This window comes from Chiloscyllium punctatum, chromosome 20 (genome assembly GCF_047496795.1).
Source record: "Chiloscyllium punctatum isolate Juve2018m chromosome 20, sChiPun1.3, whole genome shotgun sequence".
In the NCBI taxonomy this organism is placed as follows: domain Eukaryota; kingdom Metazoa; phylum Chordata; class Chondrichthyes; order Orectolobiformes; family Hemiscylliidae; genus Chiloscyllium; species Chiloscyllium punctatum.
Genome location: NC_092758.1, coordinates 9,501,505 through 9,521,825, shown reverse-complemented (window position 1 = coordinate 9,521,825; position 20,321 = coordinate 9,501,505).

The following is a 20,321-nucleotide window of genomic DNA, read 5'->3' as shown; positions in this document are numbered from 1 at the left end:
TTGCGATGAATTCTTGTGAAGTATGAAGAGCCCTTCTCCCCCCAGAGTCCTCGCTGGTCGAGCCCACTATTGCATAAATGCTGGCTTGTCCACAGCAGTGAGCTGTGGTGAAGAGTGATGAAGACTGGAGAGTTTAGCTTGGTGTTTGAGGATGGATGGCGCGCGAGCGGCTGTGATGTGCAGCATTTGTGGTTTTGACTTGGAGGTAAGGACTTAGGAAGGAAGGCAGAAGGGAGAGAGTGAGTTTGAATGTGAAACTCCTCAAAGTGTGAAAAAAAAAAACAGGGCGCATATCCAGAAAGAAATGACTCTTGGTGTCAGCAGTGAAATAGCTTTTGCTGGGCGCCACTTGCCGGCGCCGGCTTTAGCTCAGTAGCTACTTCGATTTCACTCAAATCCGTCTGGCCGCGAGTTCGCGTTCAGTTAACTACGGGCGCTGCCCGGCGTTTTATTCCTTCGGTAACTTGGCTTGTTACCCCACCGGCAAATCTACACACTTTTCGGATCAATTTTATCCTGTCATTTCTCTCTTCGTGCAATCTATAAACATAGATTGCGTATAAGAAGCGCTGCTTTTCAAGTGGAACTGCGCAACAACAGCAAAGAGAGACTGTTCACAACTTGGACGGGTCTTTTGGATGAAAGTTTCAGAAATTTAATACGCTCCAAAAGTAACACTATTTTCATACATGAAACCACCTTGCTACAGTTCACGCCAGAGTTGCCGAGAAGGGGAGCTGCCTCCTCTCTCCCGTCTCAAAGCCGTCACTCTGTCTCACTGGGGTCACTCACCCTTACATTTCACAGACACCGTCGCGATGGGATTATCGGCAGCGCAAAGACGCGCTGGAAATGCCAATTGGCAAAGAATGGGATTTAAAAAAAACGGCATTTTCGCAGAAGCAGGCTTTTCGGCCGACCGTTTTAGTGGCTGCTCTGTGAGCGTTTGGAGTCAGGATCAAACTCCCGCCTTTTCCCCATCATCCTGCGCGCTGCTGCTATTTAAACCTGATGTGGAGGTGCCATAGCGACCTGAAGAAGGAGCAGCACAATTGGGTCAATGGGCTGAGGAGTGGCAGATGGAGTTTAACTTGGATGTATGCGGGGAATTGCATTTTGGTCAAACAAACAAAGGCAAGACTTATACAAAGAAAAGTAGGGCGTTGGGCCCTCTTGTAGGCCAGAGAGACCTTCGGGTTCAGGTGCATACTTTTTCTTGTAATTTGCATCACATCTAGACAAGGAGGTTAAGCAGTTGTTTAGCACGCTTGCTGTCTTTTGGTCAGACTTTGAGTTTAGGAGTTGTAATGTTCTGTTGAGGTCGTGCGGGATTTGAAGGTATTGAACTCATTATAGATCCGAGCAGGTTGTAAAGTACCGAGTTTGAAGACGAGGTATTGCTCTCCAGTTTGCACTGCCATTCACTGGGACTTGCCCAGGACAGACAAATGGGCATGTGAGCAGGACACTGTGTTAAAATGACCGGCTTCGGGTAGGTCAGGGTCAAGCTTGCAGACAGAATGGAGGCGTTCTGCAAAGCGGTCACCCAGTCTGCGTTTGGATACTCCAGTGCCGATGAGGCCACATTGCGTGCAGCCCAGCTGATACACAAGAGTGGAGGAGGTAGTGGCGAAACAGTGCTTCAGCTGGAAAGAGTGTTTAGGCCCTTGGAAGGTGAGCAGGCAGGAGGTAAAGGGGCCGGTGTTGCATCTTCTGCAGTTATGTGGGAAATTGAGGTGGGAAGGGGAGTGGTGTTGGTGTCAAGAAGTGTAGTAGGCTGTCCTGGAGGGAAGGATCCCTGTGAAATGCGGACGGGGGGGGGGGTGTGGGGGGAAGGGGGAGATGTGTTTGGTGGTGGCATTGTGCTGAAGTTGAATGTGGAGGCTGGTGCGAGGAAAAGTGAGAAGTATGGGGACTCTGGTGTTTTGAGTGGGTGTTGCATTGTGTGTGAGTCTCTGTTCCCCACTCCAATGGGAGAGTGTGTTGTTTGCAGTGTGGCAGTTAGACACACCAGAGTTGTGGCAGTTCCAGATTGCGATGAATTTTTGTGAAGTATGAAGAGCCCTTCTCCCCCCAGAGTCCTCGCTGGTCGAGCCCACTATTGCATAAATGCTGGCTTGTCCACAGCAGTGAGCTGTGGTGAAGAGTGATGAAGACTGGAGAGTTTAGCTTGGTGTTTGAGGATGGATGGCGCGCGAGCGGCTGTGATGTGCAGCATTTGTGGTTTTGACTTGGAGGTAAGGACTTAGGAAGGAAGGCAGAAGGGAGAGAGTGAGTTTGAATGTGAAACTCCTCAAAGTGTGAAAAAAAAACAGAGCGCATATCCAGAAAGAAATGACTCTTGGTGTCAGCAGTGAAATAGCTTTTGCTGGGCGCCACTTGCCGGCGCCGGCTTTAGCTCAGTAGCTACTTCGATTTCACTCAAATCCGTCTGGCCGCGAGTTCGCGTTCAGTTAACTACGGGCGCTGCCCGGCGTTTTATTCCTTCGGTAACTTGGCTTGTTACCCCACCGGCAAATCTACACACTTTTCGGATCAATTTTATCCTGTCATTTCTCTCTTCGTGCAATCTATAAACATAGATTGCGTATAAGAAGCGCTGCTTTTCAAGTGGAACTGCGCAACAACAGCAAAGAGAGACTGTTCACAACTTGGACGGGTCTTTTGGATGAAAGTTTCAGAAATTTAATACGCTCCAAAAGTAACACTATTTTCATACATGAAACCACCTTGCTACAGTTCACGCCAGAGTTGCCGAGAAGGGGAGCTGCCTCCTCTCTCCCGTCTCAAAGCCGTCACTCTGTCTCACTGGGGTCACTCACCCTTACATTTCACAGACACAGTCGCGATGGGATTATCGGCAGCGCAAAGACGCGCTGGAAATGCCAATTGGCAAAGAATGGGATTAAAAAAAAACGGCATTTTCGCAGAAGCAGGCTTTTCGGCCGACCGTTTTAGTGGCTGCTCTGTGAGCGTTTGGAGTCAGGATCAAACTCCCGCCTTTTCCCCATCATCCTGCGCGCTGCTGCTATTTAAACCTGATGTGGAGGTGCCATAGCGACCTGAAGAAGGAGCAGCACAATTGGGTCAATGGGCTGAGGAGTGGCAGATGGAGTTTAACTTGGATGTATGCGGGGAATTGCATTTTGGTCAAACAAACAAAGGCAAGACTTATACAAAGAAAAGTAGGGCGTTGGGGCCTCTTGTAGGCCAGAGAGACCTTCGGGTTCAGGTGCATACTTTTTCTTGTAATTTGCATCACATCTAGACAAGGAGGTTAAGAAGTTGTTTAGCACGCTTGCTGTCTTTTGGTCAGACTTTGAGTTTAGGAGTTGTAATGTTCTGTTGAGGTCGTGCGGGATTTGAAGGTATTGAACTCATTATAGATCCGAGCAGGTTGTAAAGTGCCGAGTTTGAAGACGAGGTATTGCTCTCCAGTTTGCACTGCCATTCACTGGGACTTGCCCAGGACAGACAAATGGGCATGTGAGCAGGACACTGTGTTAAAATGACCGGCTTCGGGTAGGTCAGGGTCAAGCTTGCAGACAGAATGGAGGCGTTCTGCAAAGCGGTCACCCAGTCTGCGTTTGGATACTCCAGTGCCGATGAGGCCACATTGCGTGCAGCCCAGCTGATACACAAGAGTGGAGGAGGTAGTGGCGAAACAGTGCTTCAGCTGGAAAGAGTGTTTAGGCCCTTGGAAGGTGAGCAGGCAGGAGGTAAAGGGGCCGGTGTTGCATCTTCTGCAGTTATGTGGGAAATTGAGGTGGGAAGGGGAGTGGTGTTGGTGTCAAGAAGTGTAGTAGGCTGTCCTGGAGGGAAGGATCCCTGTGAAATGCGGACGGGAGGTTGTGTGGGGGGAAGGGGGAGATGTGTTTGGTGGTGGCATTGTGCTGGAGTTGAATGTGGAGGCTGGTGCGAGGAAAAGTGAGAAGTATGGGGACTCTGGTGTTTTGAGTGGGTGTTGCATTGTGTGTGAGTCTCTGTTCCCCACTCCAATGGGAGAGTGTGTTGTTTGCAGTGTGGCAGTTAGACACACCAGAGTTGTGGCAGTTCCAGATTGCGATGAATTCTTGTGAAGTATGAAGAGCCCTTCTCCCCCCAGAGTCCTCGCTGGTCGAGCCCACTATTGCATAAATGCTGGCTTGTCCACAGCAGTGAGCTGTGGTGAAGAGTGATGAAGACTGGAGAGTTTAGCTTGGTGTTTGAGGATGGATGGCGCGCGAGCGGCTGTGATGTGCAGCATTTGTGGTTTTGACTTGGAGGTAAGGACTTAGGAAGGAAGGCAGAAGGGAGAGAGTGAGTTTGAATGTGAAACTCCTCAAAGTGTGAAAAAAAAACAGGGCGCATATCCAGAAAGAAATGACTCTTGGTGTCAGCAGTGAAATAGCTTTTGCTGGGCGCCACTTGCCGGCGCCGGCTTTAGCTCAGTAGCTACTTCGATTTCACTCAAATCCGTCTGGCCGCGAGTTCGCGTTCAGTTAACTACGGGCGCTGCCCGGCGTTTTATTCCTTCGGTAACTTGGCTTGTTACCCCACCGGCAAATCTACACACTTTTCGGATCAATTTTATCCTGTCATTTCTCTCTTCGTGCAATCTATAAACATAGATTGCGTATAAGAAGCGCTGCTTTTCAAGTGGAACTGCGCAACAACAGCAAAGAGAGACTGTTCACAACTTGGACGGGTCTTTTGGATGAAAGTTTCAGAAATTTAATACGCTCCAAAAGTAACACTATTTTCATACATGAAACCACCTTGCTACAGTTCACGCCAGAGTTGCCGAGAAGGGGAGCTGCCTCCTCTCTCCCGTCTCAAAGCCGTCACTCTGTCTCACTGGGGTCACTCACCCTTACATTTCACAGACACCGTCGCGATGGGATTATCGGCAGCGCAAAGACGCGCTGGAAATGCCAATTGGCAAAGAATGGGATTTAAAAAAAACGGCATTTTCGCAGAAGCAGGCTTTTCGGCCGACCGTTTTAGTGGCTGCTCTGTGAGCGTTTGGAGTCAGGATCAAACTCCCGCCTTTTCCCCATCATCCTGCGCGCTGCTGCTATTTAAACCTGATGTGGAGGTGCCATAGCGACCTGAAGAAGGAGCAGCACAATTGGGTCAATGGGCTGAGGAGTGGCAGATGGAGTTTAACTTGGATGTATGCGGGGAATTGCATTTTGGTCAAACAAACAAAGGCAAGACTTATACAAAGAAAAGTAGGGCGTTGGGCCCTCTTGTAGGCCAGAGAGACCTTCGGGTTCAGGTGCATACTTTTTCTTGTAATTTGCATCACATCTAGACAAGGAGGTTAAGAAGTTGTTTAGCACGCTTGCTGTCTTTTGGTCAGACTTTGAGTTTAGGAGTTGTAATGTTCTGTTGAGGTCGTGCGGGATTTGAAGGTATTGAACTCATTATAGATCCGAGCAGGTTGTAAAGTACCGAGTTTGAAGACGAGGTATTGCTCTCCAGTTTGCACTGCCATTCACTGGGACTTGCCCAGGACAGACAAATGGGCATGTGAGCAGGACACTGTGTTAAAATGACCGGCTTCGGGTAGGTCAGGGTCAAGCTTGCAGACAGAATGGAGGCGTTCTGCAAAGCGGTCACCCAGTCTGCGTTTGGATACTCCAGTGCCGATGAGGCCACATTGCGTGCAGCCCAGCTGATACACAAGAGTGGAGGAGGTAGTGGCGAAACAGTGCTTCAGCTGGAAAGAGTGTTTAGGCCCTTGGAAGGTGAGCAGGCAGGAGGTAAAGGGGCCGGTGTTGCATCTTCTGCAGTTATGTGGGAAATTGAGGTGGGAAGGGGAGTGGTGTTGGTGTCAAGAAGTGTAGTAGGCTGTCCTGGAGGGAAGGATCCCTGTGAAATGCGGACGGGGGGGGGGTGTGGGGGGAAGGGGGAGATGTGTTTGGTGGTGGCATTGTGCTGGAGTTGAATGTGGAGGCTGGTGCGAGGAAAAGTGAGAAGTATGGGGACTCTGGTGTTTTGATTGGGTGTTGCATTGTGTGTGAGTCTCTGTTCCCCACTCCAATGGGAGAGTGTGTTGTTTGCAGTGTGGCAGTTAGACACACCAGAGTTGTGGCAGTTCCAGATTGCGATGAATTCTTGTGAAGTATGAAGAGCCCTTCTCCCCCCAGAGTCCTCGCTGGTCGAGCCCACTATTGCATAAATGCTGGCTTGTCCACAGCAGTGAGCTGTGGTGAAGAGTGATGAAGACTGGAGAGTTTAGCTTGGTGTTTGAGGATGGATGGCGCGCGAGCGGCGGTGATGTGCAGCATTTGTGGTTTTGACTTGGAGGTAAGGACTTAGGAAGGAAGGCAGAAGGGAGAGAGTGAGTTTGAATGTGAAACTCCTCAAAGTGTGAAAAAAAAAACAGGGCGCATATCCAGAAAGAAATGACTCTTGGTGTCAGCAGTGAAATAGCTTTTGCTGGGCGCCACTTGCCGGCGCCGGCTTTAGCTCAGTAGCTACTTCGATTTCACTCAAATCCGTCTGGCCGCGAGTTCGCGTTCAGTTAACTACGGGCGCTGCCCGGCGTTTTATTCCTTCGGTAACTTGGCTTGTTACCCCACCGGCAAATCTACACACTTTTCGGATCAATTTTATCCTGTCATTTCTCTCTTCGTGCAATCTATAAACATAGATTGCGTATAAGAAGCGCTGCTTTTCAAGTGGAACTGCGCAACAACAGCAAAGAGAGACTGTTCACAACTTGGACGGGTCTTTTGGATGAAAGTTTCAGAAATTTAATACGCTCCAAAAGTAACACTATTTTCATACATGAAACCACCTTGCTACAGTTCACGCCAGAGTTGCCGAGAAGGGGAGCTGCCTCCTCTCTCCCGTCTCAAAGCCGTCACTCTGTCTCACTGGGGTCACTCACCCTTACATTTCACAGACACCGTCGCGATGGGATTATCGGCAGCGCAAAGACGCGCTGGAAATGCCAATTGGCAAAGAATGGGATTTAAAAAAAACGGCATTTTCGCAGAAGCAGGCTTTTCGGCCGACCGTTTTAGTGGCTGCTCTGTGAGCGTTTGGAGTCAGGATCAAACTCCCGCCTTTTCCCCATCATCCTGCGCGCTGCTGCTATTTAAACCTGATGTGGAGGTGCCATAGCGACCTGAAGAAGGAGCAGCACAATTGGGTCAATGGGCTGAGGAGTGGCAGATGGAGTTTAACTTGGATGTATGCGGGGAATTGCATTTTGGTCAAACAAACAAAGGCAAGACTTATACAAAGAAAAGTAGGGCGTTGGGCCCTCTTGTAGGCCAGAGAGACCTTCGGGTTCAGGTGCATACTTTTTCTTGTAATTTGCATCACATCTAGACAAGGAGGTTAAGAAGTTGTTTAGCACGCTTGCTGTCTTTTGGTCAGACTTTGAGTTTAGGAGTTGTAATGTTCTGTTGAGGTCGTGCGGGATTTGAAGGTATTGAACTCATTATAGATCCGAGCAGGTTGTAAAGTACCGAGTTTGAAGACGAGGTATTGCTCTCCAGTTTGCACTGCCATTCACTGGGACTTGCCCAGGACAGACAAATGGGCATGTGAGCAGGACACTGTGTTAAAATGACCGGCTTCGGGTAGGTCAGGGTCAAGCTTGCAGACAGAATGGAGGCGTTCTGCAAAGCGGTCACCCAGTCTGCGTTTGGATACTCCAGTGCCGATGAGGCCACATTGCGTGCAGCCCAGCTGATACACAAGAGTGGAGGAGGTAGTGGCGAAACAGTGCTTCAGCTGGAAAGAGTGTTTAGGCCCTTGGAAGGTGAGCAGGCAGGAGGTAAAGGGGCCGGTGTTGCATCTTCTGCAGTTATGTGGGAAATTGAGGTGGGAAGGGGAGTGGTGTTGGTGTCAAGAAGTGTAGTAGGCTGTCCTGGAGGGAAGGATCCCTGTGAAATGCGGACGGGGGGGGGTGTGGGGGGAAGGGGGAGATGTGTTTGGTGGTGGCATTGTGCTGGAGTTGAATGTGGAGGCTGGTGCGAGGAAAAGTGAGAAGTATGGGGACTCTGGTGTTTTGAGTGGGTGTTGCATTGTGTGTGAGTCTCTGTTCCCCACTCCAATGGGAGAGTGTGTTGTTTGCAGTGTGGCAGTTAGACACACCAGAGTTGTGGCAGTTCCAGATTGCGATGAATTCTTGTGAAGTATGAAGAGCCCTTCTCCCCCCAGAGTCCTCGCTGGTCGAGCCCACTATTGCATAAATGCTGGCTTGTCCACAGCAGTGAGCTGTGGTGAAGAGTGATGAAGACTGGAGAGTTTAGCTTGGTGTTTGAGGATGGATGGCGCGCGAGCGGCTGTGATGTGCAGCATTTGTGGTTTTGACTTGGAGGTAAGGACTTAGGAAGGAAGGCAGAAGGGAGAGAGTGAGTTTGAATGTGAAACTCCTCAAAGTGTGAAAAAAAAAAACAGGGCGCATATCCAGAAAGAAATGACTCTTGGTGTCAGCAGTGAAATAGCTTTTGCTGGGCGCCGCTTGCCGGCGCCGACTTTAGCTCAGTAGCTACTTCGATTTCACTCAAATCCGTCTGGCCGCGAGTTCGCGTTCAGTTAACTACGGGCGCTGCCCGGCGTTTTATTCCTTCGGTAACTTGGCTTGTTACCCCACCGGCAAATCTACACACTTTTCGGATCAATTTTATCCTGTCATTTCTCTCTTCGTGCAATCTATAAACATAGATTGCGTATAAGAAGCGCTGCTTTTCAAGTGGAACTGCGCAACAACAGCAAAGAGAGACTGTTCACAACTTGGACGGGTCTTTTGGATGAAAGTTTCAGAAATTTAATACGCTCCAAAAGTAACACTATTTTCATACATGAAACCACCTTGCTACAGTTCACGCCAGAGTTGCCGAGAAGGGGAGCTGCCTCCTCTCTCCCGTCTCAAAGCCGTCACTCTGTCTCACTGGGGTCACTCACCCTTACATTTCACAGACACCGTCGCGATGGGATTATCGGCAGCGCAAAGACGCGCTGGAAATGCCAATTGGCAAAGAATGGGATTTAAAAAAAACGGCATTTTCGCAGAAGCAGGCTTTTCGGCCGACCGTTTTAGTGGCTGCTCTGTGAGCGTTTGGAGTCAGGATCAAACTCCCGCCTTTTCCCCATCATCCTGCGCGCTGCTGCTATTTAAACCTGATGTGGAGGTGCCATAGCGACCTGAAGAAGGAGCAGCACAATTGGGTCAATGGGCTGAGGAGTGGCAGATGGAGTTTAACTTGGATGTATGCGGGGAATTGCATTTTGGTCAAACAAACAAAGGCAAGACTTATACAAAGAAAAGTAGGGCGTTGGGCCCTCTTGTAGGCCAGAGAGACCTTCGGGTTCAGGTGCATACTTTTTCTTGTAATTTGCATCACATCTAGACAAGGAGGTTAAGAAGTTGTTTAGCACGCTTGCTGTCTTTTGGTCAGACTTTGAGTTTAGGAGTTGTAATGTTCTGTTGAGGTCGTGCGGGATTTGAAGGTATTGAACTCATTATAGATCCGAGCAGGTTGTAAAGTGCCGAGTTTGAAGACGAGGTATTGCTCTCCAGTTTGCACTGCCATTCACTGGGACTTGCCCAGGGCAGACAAATGGGCATGTGAGCAGGACACTGTGTTAAAATGACCGGCTTCGGGTAGGTCAGGGTCAAGCTTGCAGAGAGAATGGAGGCGTTCTGCAAAGCGGTCACCCAGTCTGCGTTTGGATACTCCAGTGCCGATGAGGCCACATTGCGTGCAGCCCAGCTGATACACAAGAGTGGAGGAGGTAGTGGCGAAACAGTGCTTCAGCTGGAAAGAGTGTTTAGGCCCTTGGAAGGTGAGCAGGCAGGAGGTAAAGGGGCCGGTGTTGCATCTTCTGCAGTTATGTGGGAAATTGAGGTGGGAAGGGGAGTGGTGTTGGTGTCAAGAAGTGTAGTAGGCTGTCCTGGAGGGAAGGATCCCTGTGAAATGCGGACGGGGGGGGGGTGTGTGGGGGGAAGGGGGAGATGTGTTTGGTGGTGGCATTGTGCTGGAGTTGAATGTGGAGGCTGGTGCGAGGAAAAGTGAGAAGTATGGGGACTCTGGTGTTTTGAGTGGGTGTTGCATTGTGTGTGAGTCTCTGTTCCCCACTCCAATGGGAGAGTGTGTTGTTTGCAGTGTGGCAGTTAGACACACCAGAGTTGTGGCAGTTCCAGATTGCGATGAATTCTTGTGAAGTATGAAGAGCCCTTCTCCCCCCAGAGTCCTCGCTGGTCGAGCCCACTATTGCATAAATGCTGGCTTGTCCACAGCAGTGAGCTGTGGTGAAGAGTGATGAAGACTGGAGAGTTTAGCTTGGTGTTTGAGGATGGATGGCGCGCGAGCGGCGGTGATGTGCAGCATTTGTGGTTTTGACTTGGAGGTAAGGACTTAGGAAGGAAGGCAGAAGGGAGAGAGTGAGTTTGAATGTGAAACTCCTCAAAGTGTGAAAAAAAAAACAGGGCGCATATCCAGAAAGAAATGACTCTTGGTGTCAGCAGTGAAATAGCTTTTGCTGGGCGCCACTTGCCGGCGCCGGCTTTAGCTCAGTAGCTACTTCGATTTCACTCAAATCCGTCTGGCCGTGAGTTCGCGTTCAGTTAACTACGGGCGCTGCCCGGCGTTTTATTCCTTCGGTAACTTGGCTTGTTACCCCACCGGCAAATCTACACACTTTTCGGATCAATTTTCTCCTGTCATTTCTCTCTTCGTGCAATCTATAAACATAGATTGCGTATAAGAAGCGCTGCTTTTCAAGTGGAACTGCGCAACAACAGCAAAGAGAGACTGTTCACAACTTGGACGGGTCTTTTGGATGAAAGTTTCAGAAATTTAATACGCTCCAAAAGTAACACTATTTTCATACATGAAACCACCTTGCTACAGTTCACGCCAGAGTTGCCGAGAAGGGGAGCTGCCTCCTCTCTCCCGTCTCAAAGCCGTCACTCTGTCTCACTGGGGTCACTCACCCTTACATTTCACAGACACCGTCGCGATGGGATTATCGGCAGCGCAAAGACGCGCTGGAAATGCCAATTGGCAAAGAATGGGATTTAAAAAAAACGGCATTTTCGCAGAAGCAGGCTTTTCGGCCGACCGTTTTAGTGGCTGCTCTGTGAGCGTTTGGAGTCAGGATCAAACTCCCGCCTTTTCCCCATCATCCTGCGCGCTGCTGCTATTTAAACCTGATGTGGAGGTGCCATAGCGACCTGAAGAAGGAGCAGCACAATTGGGTCAATGGGCTGAGGAGTGGCAGATGGAGTTTAACTTGGATGTATGCGGGGAATTGCATTTTGGTCAAACAAACAAAGGCAAGACTTATACAAAGAAAAGTAGGGCGTTGGGCCCTCTTGTAGGCCAGAGAGACCTTCGGGTTCAGGTGCATACTTTTTCTTGTAATTTGCATCACATCTAGACAAGGAGGTTAAGAAGTTGTTTAGCACGCTTGCTGTCTTTTGGTCAGACTTTGAGTTTAGGAGTTGTAATGTTCTGTTGAGGTCGTGCGGGATTTGAAGGTATTGAACTCATTATAGATCCGAGCAGGTTGTAAAGTGCCGAGTTTGAAGACGAGGTATTGCTCTCCAGTTTGCACTGCCATTCACTGGGACTTGCCCAGGGCAGACAAATGGGCATGTGAGCAGGACACTGTGTTAAAATGACCGGCTTCGGGTAGGTCAGGGTCAAGCTTGCAGACAGAATGGAGGCGTTCTGCAAAGCGGTCACCCAGTCTGCGTTTGGATACTCCAGTGCCGATGAGGCCACATTGCGTGCAGCCCAGCTGATACACAAGAGTGGAGGAGGTAGTGGCGAAACAGTGCTTCAGCTGGAAAGAGTGTTTAGGCCCTTGGAAGGTGAGCAGGCAGGAGGTAAAGGGGCCGGTGTTGCATCTTCTGCAGTTATGTGGGAAATTGAGGTGGGAAGGGGAGTGGTGTTGGTGTCAAGAAGTGTAGTAGGCTGTCCTGGAGGGAAGGATCCCTGTGAAATGCGGACGGGGGGGGGGGGTGTGTGGGGGGAAGGGGGAGATGTGTTTGGTGGTGGCATTGTGCTGGAGTTGAATGTGGAGGCTGGTGCGAGGAAAAGTGAGAAGTATGGGGACTCTGGTGTTTTGAGTGGGTGTTGCATTGTGTGTGAGTCTCTGTTCCCCACTCCAATGGGAGAGTGTGTTGTTTGCAGTGTGGCAGTTAGACACACCAGAGTTGTGGCAGTTCCAGATTGCGATGAATTCTTGTGAAGTATGAAGAGCCCTTCTCCCCCCAGAGTCCTCGCTGGTCGAGCCCACTATTGCATAAATGCTGGCTTGTCCACAGCAGTGAGCTGTGGTGAAGAGTGATGAAGACTGGAGAGTTTAGCTTGGTGTTTGAGGATGGATGGCGCGCGAGCGGCGGTGATGTGCAGCATTTGTGGTTTTGACTTGGAGGTAAGGACTTAGGAAGGAAGGCAGAAGGGAGAGAGTGAGTTTGAATGTGAAACTCCTCAAAGTGTGAAAAAAAAAACAGGGCGCATATCCAGAAAGAAATGACTCTTGGTGTCAGCAGTGAAATAGCTTTTGCTGGGCGCCACTTGCCGGCGCCGGCTATAGCTCAGTAGCTACTTCGATTTCACTCAAATCCGTCTGGCCGCGAGTTCGCGTTCAGTTAACTACGGGCGCTGCCCGGCGTTTTATTCCTTCGGTAACTTGGCTTGTTACCCCACCGGCAAATCTACACACTTTTCGGATCAATTTTATCCTGTCATTTCTCTCTTCGTGCAATCTATAAACATAGATTGCGTATAAGAAGCGCTGCTTTTCAAGTGGAACTGCGCAACAACAGCAAAGAGAGACTGTTCACAACTTGGACGGGTCTTTTGGATGAAAGTTTCAGAAATTTAATACGCTCCAAAAGTAACACTATTTTCATACATGAAACCACCTTGCTACAGTTCACGCCAGAGTTGCCGAGAAGGGGAGCTGCCTCCTCTCTCCCGTCTCAAAGCCGTCACTCTGTCTCACTGGGGTCACTCACCCTTACATTTCACAGACACCGTCGCGATGGGATTATCGGCAGCGCAAAGACGCGCTGGAAATGCCAATTGGCAAAGAATGGGATTTAAAAAAAACGGCATTTTCGCAGAAGCAGGCTTTTCGGCCGACCGTTTTAGTGGCTGCTCTGTGAGCGTTTGGAGTCAGGATCAAACTCCCGCCTTTTCCCCATCATCCTGCGCGCTGCTGCTATTTAAACCTGATGTGGAGGTGCCATAGCGACCTGAAGAAGGAGCAGCACAATTGGGTCAATGGGCTGAGGAGTGGCAGATGGAGTTTAACTTGGATGTATGCGGGGAATTGCATTTTGGTCAAACAAACAAAGGCAAGACTTATACAAAGAAAAGTAGGGCGTTGGGCCCTCTTGTAGGCCAGAGAGACCTTCGGGTTCAGGTGCATACTTTTTCTTGTAATTTGCATCACATCTAGACAAGGAGGTTAAGAAGTTGTTTAGCACGCTTGCTGTCTTTTGGTCAGACTTTGAGTTTAGGAGTTGTAATGTTCTGTTGAGGTCGTGCGGGATTTGAAGGTATTGAACTCATTATAGATCCGAGCAGGTTGTAAAGTGCCGAGTTTGAAGACGAGGTATTGCTCTCCAGTTTGCACTGCCATTCACTGGGACTTGCCCAGGGCAGACAAATGGGCATGTGAGCAGGACACTGTGTTAAAATGACCGGCTTCGGGTAGGTCAGGGTCAAGCTTGCAGACAGAATGGAGGCGTTCTGCAAAGCGGTCACCCAGTCTGCGTTTGGATACTCCAGTGCCGATGAGGCCACATTGCGTGCAGCCCAGCTGATACACAAGAGTGGAGGAGGTAGTGGCGAAACAGTGCTTCAGCTGGAAAGAGTGTTTAGGCCCTTGGAAGGTGAGCAGGCAGGAGGTAAAGGGGCCGGTGTTGCATCTTCTGCAGTTATGTGGGAAATTGAGGTGGGAAGGGGAGTGGTGTTGGTGTCAAGAAGTGTAGTAGGCTGTCCTGGAGGGAAGGATCCCTGTGAAATGCGGACGGGGGGGGGGGTGTGTGCGGGGAAGGGGGAGATGTGTTTGGTGGTGGCATTGTGCTGGAGTTGAATGTGGAGGCTGGTGCGAGGAAAAGTGAGAAGTATGGGGACTCTGGTGTTTTGATTGGGTGTTGCATTGTGTGTGAGTCTCTGTTCCCCACTCCAATGGGAGAGTGTGTTGTTTGCAGTGTGGCAGTTAGACACACCAGAGTTGTGGCAGTTCCAGATTGCGATGAATTCTTGTGAAGTATGAAGAGCCCTTCTCCCCCCAGAGTCCTCGCTGGTCGAGCCCACTATTGCATAAATGCTGGCTTGTCCACAGCAGTGAGCTGTGGTGAAGAGTGATGAAGACTGGAGAGTTTAGCTTGGTGTTTGAGGATGGATGGCGCGCGAGCGGCTGTGATGTGCAGCATTTGTGGTTTTGACTTGGAGGTAAGGACTTAGGAAGGAAGGCAGAAGGGAGAGAGTGAGTTTGAATGTGAAACTCCTCAAAGTGTGAAAAAAAAACAGGGCGCATATCCAGAAAGAAATGACTCTTGGTGTCAGCAGTGAAATAGCTTTTGCTGGGCGCCACTTGCCGGCGCCGGCTTTAGCTCAGTAGCTACTTCGATTTCACTCAAATCCGTCTGGCCGCGAGTTCGCGTTCAGTTAACTACGGGCGCTGCCCGGCGTTTTATTCCTTCGGTAACTTGGCTTGTTACCCCACCGGCAAATCTACACACTTTTCGGATCAATTTTATCCTGTCATTTCTCTCTTCGTGCAATCTATAAACATAGATTGCGTATAAGAAGCGCTGCTTTTCAAGTGGAACTGCGCAACAACAGCAAAGAGAGACTGTTCACAACTTGGACGGGTCTTTTGGATGAAAGTTTCAGAAATTTAATACGCTCCAAAAGTAACACTATTTTCATACATGAAACCACCTTGCTACAGTTCACGCCAGAGATGCCGAGAAGGGGAGCTGCCTCATCTCTCCCGTCTCAAAGCCGTCACTCTGTCTCACTGGGGTCACTCACCCTTACATTTCACAGACACCGTCGCGATGGGATTATCGGCAGCGCAAAGACGCGCTGGAAATGCCAATTGGCAAAGAATGGGATTTAAAAAAAACGGCATTTTCGCAGAAGCAGGCTTTTCGGCCGACCGTTTTAGTGGCTGCTCTGTGAGCGTTTGGAGTCAGGATCAAACTCCCGCCTTTTCCCCATCATCCTGCGCGCTGCTGCTATTTAAACCTGATGTGGAGGTGCCATAGCGACCTGAAGAAGGAGCAGCACAATTGGGTCAATGGGCTGAGGAGTGGCAGATGGAGTTTAACTTGGATGTATGCGGGGAATTGCATTTTGGTCAAACAAACAAAGGCAAGACTTATACAAAGAAAAGTAGGGCGTTGGGCCCTCTTGTAGGCCAGAGAGACCTTCGGGTTCAGGTGCATACTTTTTCTTGTAATTTGCATCACATCTAGACAAGGAGGTTAAGAAGTTGTTTAGCACGCTTGCTGTCTTTTGGTCAGACTTTGAGTTTAGGAGTTGTAATGTTCTGTTGAGGTCGTGCGGGATTTGAAGGTATTGAACTCATTATAGATCCGAGCAGGTTGTAAAGTGCCGAGTTTGAAGACGAGGTATTGCTCTCCAGTTTGCACTGCCATTCACTGGGACTTGCCCAGGGCAGACAAATGGGCATGTGAGCAGGACACTGTGTTAAAATGACCGGCTTCGGGTAGGTCAGGGTCAAGCTTGCAGACAGAATGGAGGCGTTCTGCAAAGCGGTCACCCAGTCTGCGTTTGGATACTCCAGTGCCGATGAGGCCACATTGCGTGCAGCCCAGCTGATACACAAGAGTGGAGGAGGTAGTGGCGAAACAGTGCTTCAGCTGGAAAGAGTGTTTAGGCCCTTGGAAGGTGAGCAGGCAGGAGGTAAAGGGGCCGGTGTTGCATCTTCTGCAGTTATGTGGGAAATTGAGGTGGGAAGGGGAGTGGTGTTGGTGTCAAGAAGTGTAGTAGGCTGTCCTGGAGGGAAGGATCCCTGTGAAATGCGGACGGGGGGGGGGGTGTGTGGGGGGAAGGGGGAGATGTGTTTGGTGGTGGCATTGTGCTGGAGTTGAATGTGGAGGCTGGTGCGAGGAAAAGTGAGAAGTATGGGGACTCTGGTGTTTTGAGTGGGTGTTGCATTGTGTGTGAGTCTCTGTTCCCCACTCCAATGGGAGAGTGTGTTGTTTGCAGTGTGGCAGTTAGACACACCAGAGTTGTGGCAGTTCCAGATTGCGATGAATTCTTGTGAAGTATGAAGAGCCCTTCTCCCCCCAGAGTCCTCGCTGGTCGAGCCCACTATTGCATAAATGCTGGCTTGTCCACAGCAGTGAGCTGTGGTGAAGAGTGATGAAGACTGGAGAGTTTAGCTTGGTGTTTGAGGATGGATGGCGCGCGAGCGGCGGTGATGTGCAGCATTTGTGGTTTTGACTTGGAGGTAAGGACTTAGGAAGGAAGGCAGAAGGGAGAGAGTGAGTTTGAATGTGAAACTCCTCAAAGTGTGAAAAAAAAAACAGGGCGCATATCCAGAAAGAAATGACTCTTGGTGTCAGCAGTGAAATAGCTTTTGCTGGGCGCCACTTGCCGGCGCCGGCTTTAGCTCAGTAGCTACTTCGATTTCACTCAAATCCGTCTGGCCGCGAGTTCGCGTTCAGTTAACTACGGGCGCTGCCCGGCGTTTTATTCCTTCGGTAACTTGGCTTGTTACCCCACCGGCAAATCTACACACTTTTCGGATCAATTTTCTCCTGTCATTTCTCTCTTCGTGCAATCTATAAACATAGATTGCGTATAAGAAGCGCTGCTTTTCAAGTGGAACTGCGCAACAACAGCAAAGAGAGACTGTTCACAACTTGGACGGGTCTTTTGGATGAAAGTTTCAGAAATTTAATACGCTCCAAAAGTAACACTATTTTCATACATGAAACCACCTTGCTACAGTTCACGCCAGAGTTGCCGAGAAGGGGAGCTGCCTCCTCTCTCCCGTCTCAAAGCCGTCACTCTGTCTCACTGGGGTCACTCACCCTTACATTTCACAGACACCGTCGCGATGGGATTATCGGCAGCGCAAAGACGCGCTGGAAATGCCAATTGGCAAAGAATGGGATTTAAAAAAAACGGCATTTTCGCAGAAGCAGGCTTTTCGGCCGACCGTTTTAGTGGCTGCTCTGTGAGCGTTTGGAGTCAGGATCAAACTCCCGCCTTTTCCCCATCATCCTGCGCGCTGCTGCTATTTAAACCTGATGTGGAGGTGCCATAGCGACCTGAAGAAGGAGCAGCACAATTGGGTCAATGGGCTGAGGAGTGGCAGATGGAGTTTAACTTGGATGTATGCGGGGAATTGCATTTTGGTCAAACAAACAAAGGCAAGACTTATACAAAGAAAAGTAGGGCGTTGGGCCCTCTTGTAGGCCAGAGAGACCTTCGGGTTCAGGTGCATACTTTTTCTTGTAATTTGCATCACATCTAGACAAGGAGGTTAAGAAGTTGTTTAGCACGCTTGCTGTCTTTTGGTCAGACTTTGAGTTTAGGAGTTGTAATGTTCTGTTGAGGTCGTGCGGGATTTGAAGGTATTGAACTCATTATAGATCCGAGCAGGTTGTAAAGTGCCGAGTTTGAAGACGAGGTATTGCTCTCCAGTTTGCACTGCCATTCACTGGGACTTGCCCAGGGCAGACAAATGGGCATGTGAGCAGGACACTGTGTTAAAATGACCGGCTTCGGGTAGGTCAGGGTCAAGCTTGCAGACAGAATGGAGGCGTTCTGCAAAGCGGTCACCCAGTCTGCGTTTGGATACTCCAGTGCCGATGAGGCCACATTGCGTGCAGCCCAGCTGATACACAAGAGTGGAGGAGGTAGTGGCGAAACAGTGCTTCAGCTGGAAAGAGTGTTTAGGCCCCTGGAAGGTGAGCAGGCAGGAGGTAAAGGGGCCGGTGTTGCATCTTCTGCAGTTATGTGGGAAATTGAGGTGGGAAGGGGAGTGGTGTTGGTGTCAAGAAGTGTAGTAGGCTGTCCTGGAGGGAAGGATCCCTGTGAAATGCGGACGGGGGGGGGTGTGTGTGGGGGGAAGGGGGAGATGTGTTTGGTGGTGGCATTGTGCTGGAGTTGAATGTGGAGGCTGGTGCGAGGAAAAGTGAGAAGTATGGGGACTCTGGTGTTTTGAGTGGGTGTTGCATTGTGTGTGAGTCTCTGTTCCCCAATCCAATGGGAGAGTGTGTTGTTTGCAGTGTGGCAGTTAGACACACCAGAGTTGTGGCAGTTCCAGATTGCGATGAATTCTTGTGAAGTATGAAGAGCCCTTCTCCCCCCAGAGTCCTCGCTGGTCGAGCCCACTATTGCATAAATGCTGGCTTGTCCACAGCAGTGAGCTGTGGTGAAGAGTGATGAAGACTGGAGAGTTTAGCTTGGTGTTTGAGGATGGATGGCGCGCGAGCGGCGGTGATGTGCAGCATTTGTGGTTTTGACTTGGAGGTAAGGACTTAGGAAGGAAGGCAGAAGGGAGAGAGTGAGTTTGAATGTGAAACTCCTCAAAGTGTGAAAAAAAAAACAGGGCGCATATCCAGAAAGAAATGACTCTTGGTGTCAGCAGTGAAATAGCTTTTGCTGGGCGCCACTTGCCGGCGCCGGCTTTAGCTCAGTAGCTACTTCGATTTCACTCAAATCCGTCTGGCCGCGAGTTCGCGTTCAGTTAACTACGGGCGCTGCCCGGCGTTTTATTCCTTCGGTAACTTGGCTTGTTACCCCACCGGCAAATCTACACACTTTTCGGATCAATTTTATCCTGTCATTTCTCTCTTCGTGCAATCTATAAACATAGATTGCGTATAAGAAGCGCTGCTTTTCAAGTGGAACTGCGCAACAACAGCAAAGAGAGACTGTTCACAACTTGGACGGGTCTTTTGGATGAAAGTTTCAGAAATTTAATACGCTCCAAAAGTAACACTATTTTCATACATGAAACCACCTTGCTACAGTTCACGCCAGAGTTGCCGAGAAGGGGAGCTGCCTCCTCTCTCCCGTCTCAAAGCCGTCACTCTGTCTCACTGGGGTCACTCACCCTTACATTTCACAGACACCGTCGCGATGGGATTATCGGCAGCGCAAAGACGCGCTGGAAATGCCAATTGGCAAAGAATGGGATTTAAAAAAAACGGCATTTTCGCAGAAGCAGGCTTTTCGGCCGACCGTTTTAGTGGCTGCTCTGTGAGCGTTTGGAGTCAGGATCAAACTCCCGCCTTTTCCCCATCATCCTGCGCGCTGCTGCTATTTAAACCTGATGTGGAGGTGCCATAGCGACCTGAAGAAGGAGCAGCACAATTGGGTCAATGGGCTGAGGAGTGGCAGATGGAGTTTAACTTGGATGTATGCGGGGAATTGCATTTTGGTCAAACAAACAAAGGCAAGACTTATACAAAGAAAAGTAGGGCGTTGGGCCCTCTTGTAGGCCAGAGAGACCTTCGGGTTCAGGTGCATACTTTTTCTTGTAATTTGCATCACATCTAGACAAGGAGGTTAAGAAGTTGTTTAGCACGCTTGCTGTCTTTTGGTCAGACTTTGAGTTTAGGAGTTGTAATGTTCTGTTGAGGTCGTGCGGGATTTGAAGGTATTGAACTCATTATAGATCCGAGCAGGTTGTAAAGTGCCGAGTTTGAAGACGAGGTATTGCTCTCCAGTTTGCACTGCCATTCACTGGGACTTGCCCAGGGCAGACAAATGGGCAAGTGAGCAGGACACTGTGTTAAAATGACCGGCTTCGGGTAGGTCAGGGTCAAGCTTGCAGACAGAATGGAGGCGTTCTGCAAAGCGGTCACCCAGTCTGCGTTTGGATACTCCAGTGCCGATGAGGCCACATTGCGTGCAGCCCAGCTGATACACAAGAGTGGAGGAGGTAGTGGCGAAACAGTGCTTCAGCTGGAAAGAGTGTTTAGGCCCTTGGAAGGTGAGCAGGCAGGAGGTAAAGGGGCCGGTGTTGCATCTTCTGCAGTTATGTGGGAAATTGAGGTGGGAAGGGGAGTGGTGTTGGTGTCAAGAAGTGTAGTAGGCTGTCCTGGAGGGAAGGATCCCTGTGAAATGCGGACGGGGGGGAGGTGTGTGGGGGGAAGGGGGAGATGTGTTTGGTGGTGGCATTGTGCTGGAGTTGAATGTGGAGGCTGGTGCGAGGAAAAGTGAGAAGTATGGGGACTCTGGTGTTTTGAGTGGGTGTTGCATTGTGTGTGAGTCTCTGTTCCCCACTCCAATGGGAGAGTGTGTTGTTTGCAGTGTGGCAGTTAGACACACCAGAGTTGTGGCAGTTCCAGATTGCGA